The sequence below is a fragment of the Sinocyclocheilus anshuiensis genome, unplaced genomic scaffold (assembly GCF_001515605.1).
Source record: "Sinocyclocheilus anshuiensis isolate Anshui unplaced genomic scaffold, SAMN03320099.WGS_v1.1 scaffold1079, whole genome shotgun sequence".
NCBI lineage: Eukaryota > Metazoa > Chordata > Actinopteri > Cypriniformes > Cyprinidae > Sinocyclocheilus > Sinocyclocheilus anshuiensis.
Genome location: NW_015548207.1, coordinates 2,676,880 through 2,681,969, shown reverse-complemented (window position 1 = coordinate 2,681,969; position 5,090 = coordinate 2,676,880).

Below are 5,090 nucleotides of genomic sequence, written 5' to 3'. Positions count from 1 at the left end.
GATGCTGCTGTCGGTCTGAATATCAGCATGACTTTCATTTGGCCATAAGCATGCATACAACAAGAAAAGCAGTCATTATCAAGAGGAATGTTTAATTTGGCTGGCAAGTTTATCAGTGCAGGTCAGATGAGTATTCTTTTCATCACTAACAGATTGTTTTATGCTGACTCCCCCAAAATGTTGCTTTTGAACTTCAGATAGGCTGAGTGCTATGCAATAAAATACCATGTACTGTACTGTTTTGTAATTAGTTTTAGTTGATCAAAGCTTGGACTATGTCTATGTAAGTATGGCAACAAAAAGATGCTGCTGTCGGTCTGAATATCAGCATGACTGTCATTTGGCCATAAGCATGCATACAACATATAAGAAATACTTATAAAAATGCTCTTGTTACAGTAGCAACACTCATATACACAGATGCTATGCATAGAAAAGTAGTAAATGAATGGAATAAAATTAATTTTTAAACAAAAATGTAATTAAAATATTTTCAATTATAAATAAATAAAATATCTGCTAACTTAAACCATGGTGTGTTTGTCAAGTAATGCATAAAGTAGACTAAATTTCTGTGCATGATTTGAGCAGAGTGACACAGAGTTGACTAAAGCTGATTAGCTGTTATCGAAATTTCTGCAAAATGTAGGGTCTCACACACTTTCAAACTAAGTAGCTTTCTTTTTAACACAGCAAATTCACATGACCAATTTAACCCGATGCAAAATCTGCGTGGGGAAATCTTAACTTACAGTTGTGTGGATTCCTATTGAAATGACCGTGAAAATTCGCTGAACTGTGATAAATATGACCGCACATTATGTAATCATCGGGAGCTTGATTGACAGGCGATCTGACCAATCATAACAGCAAATCCGTTTTGTTCCTTTCTACAAACAAACCAGACAGGAGAGTAAATTAATGTCGGTGGACTTAAACTTGAAAATGGTGTGTATTGACGTCTTTCCGTGGTTGAAACTAGATATCTTCTGATGTTCTTTCATGTTTATTTCGTGCTATAACTAGTAAAGATGAAGAGATGATCGATTCACGTGCTGAGGCGCTACAGCGTTCTGTCATGACACATTAAAGAGCCACAAACCGCTTTTTATTGTTTGAATTTCTTTAAAAAATGACCAAATTTTAAAGTTAAGGCTATGTTTCATACCAAAAGTAACCTGCTCTGTCTTGTCTTCCTCTTTGCTCTGCGATGTATTTTTCACTGTAAGAGAACATGATGTGTGGCTTGTCGGACATAGCAACTAGGGGGCGGGTCTTAGCGAAGGGTCAATTTCACTCCTGGTTTTCCCTCAACTCCAAGATTTCCCTGATAGAGCTACAAACCCAGCTCATAATGTGCGAGAATGCCTTGTGAGAAAACAATGGCGGCCCGATATTCAAAAACAAACAAACAAACAAAAAAAAAACGCTCCTCGCTGCGCAAAATCACACAGCTCGGCTTATTTTCACGAGGGAAAAAAGCCCGCGAAACAGCGTGAACAAGAACAAGCGGGGTTCAAACTGCGAAACGTCATAGCCTTCTTTTATTAAATATCACACTCGGAAAGCCATTAGAGCAATCAAATTCAGTGCGTGTTTTTGCCGTTATGAGTTTTTTTAAATTAATAATCTCAAGTATACGCAGTAGTAATAGTGATTCTTGCCTTGCTTCAATAATACAAACCCCACCATAGATAATTTAATGTAATACTCATGCACACATCAGTCTAGCCTATAGATAAGCATGCATGCCTACATATTTACAAGAGTGGTCTATTTTTAATTCAAAATGACCTTGAATATCCACTGCCCTCTGAGCTCTGGCTCCATTCTTGTGATATGGACTGCAGCATTAAGTATTAGGCTAAGCAGCAGTAATTATATTCCTGCCTTGCTTCAATAATACAAACTTCACCATAGTTCCTACTCATTCACACATCAGTCTAGCCTATAGCCTATAGATAAGCATGCGTGCCTACAGATTTAGAGTGGTCTATTTTTAATTTCAGAATGACCTTGAATATCCACTGCCCCCTCTAAGAAATGTGTGAACATGTTGTGAAACGTGTGTGTGTGTGTGTGTGTTTTCCACCTCAACACAATGAAAACATCAAATGTAAATCTTTTCATTGGCATTGGCTTTTCTTAAAATTTGTAAGGACATGATGCATAATTCGTGTCATAACATGGCATAAACCTTGTGTCGTTCCACAGGAAGCAGAGGTTTGCACCCCTTTAAAGACTTAAAAAGTAGTCTTAAAATGCTGTTTTTGACCCTGTTTATTCATTTTAATCAGAACATTTAGAAAACTGCACTGAGATTGATCATCATTAGTGATTATATTGCTTATATTATTTATATTGCTTATATTTAAGGTTAGTGGCCGCACTGTTTGTGCTACACACATGAATATCTCAAATCATTCGCTTTTTGAGAAGAAACTGTTATTTTTCTAACTAATTGGACTTTTGACTTCTTCGCCTAGTGGACAATAAACCAGGCCAAAAATCCCATAGACTTATATTGAAAGAGCAATATAGGGACCTGAATGTCATAGTTGTCGCTTTTGAACTTGTAAGCAGCCCCAGAACACCCATGCAACCATCTACCTTTCCCTAGAAACCACATAGAAACATATTAAAAGCCATTAAGACAGCCTAGCAACCTCATAGGAAACACCAGAACATCATGACTGGCAAAGTATCACTCACATTTTCTTACAAAAATGTACAAATCTATAAAATGACTGGAAACAAAGTAATGATTTATTAATTAAAAGGTTTAAATACTTTTAAAATAACACTTAAAATGTCTAAATGTTGCTGCACATGCAAAAGAGCTGTTCACTTGAACTGTCCCCTTAAGATGGGAATGCTATTCAAAAACATTCCCCACTAAGTTTTAGCACCCCACTGACTCTCTTTTTCTTAGATATAACCCGACCAGAACAAACATTCGTAACTTCCTCTTGTTTAATTTACAGTTAGTGTTGCCAAATAGAGGCCTCTCACGTCTAATATCTCATGCTGTATCTAAAGAGACTGTCCAGTCCAAACTACGAACACTGTGAAAAAACATCTCCAATCCTTTTATACATTTCCAACATACAGATGTTGTCTGACGTTTGTGTTCTTAGCTTGCATTCATTTTCTTATGGAAATAAGCAGTCTTAAAATGAGATCATAATCCCTGGATTTTGATGAAACTTGGTCGGACTACAAAGTCCTCATGTTATGGCTTTAAGGAAGCTTCTAAAGGGCCGTTCACACCAAGCGCTAATAACCATGAAGTTTTAATAAAAATAACCATAAAGGGAAATGGTGATGGACAAACTATGACAACTATGATAACGACAAAGCGACAATATGGTTGGAATCACTTTTCCAGGTGTTGAGCATAAAAAATTTGACAGCCAATCAGAATCCACCTGACATTGGCCCTGTCCCAAATCGCACTCTAAACCCCCGCGGTCTTCCTCTGAGTCCACACTTTCGTGACATAATGCCACTTTGACTGTCGGGTAGAAGTCTGGTGCGGAGCTCATCTCAGGCCCTGTCCCAAATGGCACACTTCATGTGCACTTGCGGTCTTGTGGACCTTTGCGTCCACTATGCGCCCTTGGTGCACACTTCGGCAGACTTCGCTCACGAGCACCCTTCTGATAGCTAAAATGACCATTAAGGTCTACGGTCTCGTGGACTTAATGGACACGTGCACGCGATGGCCATTGTAAGTCTGCAAGACCGCAAATGCACGTGAACTGTGCCATTTGGGACAGGGCCATTAAAGAGCTCGAGCATTTAAAGTGGCAGACGACATGACTGCAGCACGTGCTTATAATAATCAGAACACTATCGCCCGAACACTAAGGCTAGCTATCTTTTTTGTGAACGGCCCTTTAACTGTGAGAAGACATTTAATAGGCCTACAGTTTTAGGATTTCATATCCCACCTGCATTTCCCTTGTGAAGGACAACCTGTTAAATTAAAAACCAGAAAAACGCCCACCATGTCTCGCAGGAGGAATGTTTTCATTGTTTTACGCATTGATGGCCATTTTAGGAGAGGTTGCACAAGTAGTCCTTACATTAACCTTAGGTTACACAGAAAACTGTGACGTTCTGCAGCGCTTCTAAGACCCTGATAGCACACTTACATCACGGAGACGTCTATTTGACTTCTGCAAGACTTATTTTTTAGAGTGTTTGCTCATCTGCAATCGGTCAATAGGACGTTTCCTATCAGATGTCAGACGTTTAGAAAATGTCTTTAAAGGGGTCATCGGATGCAAAATTCACTTTTGTTGTTGTTTGAACATAAATGTGTGTTGGAAGTGAGTGTAAACATCAATCCTATAATGATAAAAATCCACCCAGTGGTTTTTTTAAAATCTCTATTTTAAAATCCCCTTTCTCACATCAGGCTGTTCTGAGATTCCTGTAAGAATTACGTAGTTCTGCACAGGCCCCTCCCACCATAGTTGATTGACAAGGCCGTGTTACCTTACACCCGCCCTCAGTGAGCTGTCATCAGTCCGCCATTGTGTCGACTCCGGTGCAGGGGAAGACAAGAATGTCTCCGATTAAAGCAATTGAGGTGTTTTGTTGTTGGATGTAATAATGAACATAGCAGTCGTCATTTACTCCCGACATCTGAGCCGCTGAAGACGCAGAGGATTAACGTTACTTTCGTTTTGAAGGGAATATGCCGATCCCCGATGTTCGCGCAAATCATTCGTGATCCAGCTTCATCTACACAAGAAGTGAGTATACGGTTTTTTATGAATCTTTGCAAATCGCCTTTCCTAATATGTGCTAGTTAGCAAGTTTTGTGGCTAAAGTAAACAGTATCATGAGAACGGCTCGTCACCCCACAGAAGAGAGGGGCGGGGTCAGCAGAGCTCATTAGCATTTAAAGCAACATGGAGTAGAACAAAGTGCTGAAAACAGCTCATTTTGACAGGGTAAAAAGGGTGTTTTTTTACACTACCATTGAGAAATTTTAACCAAAGTATGTTATAGACTTTTCATTAAGACCCTAAAGAATCATATCAACTTATATCAAATGGGCATCCGATGACCCCTTTAAG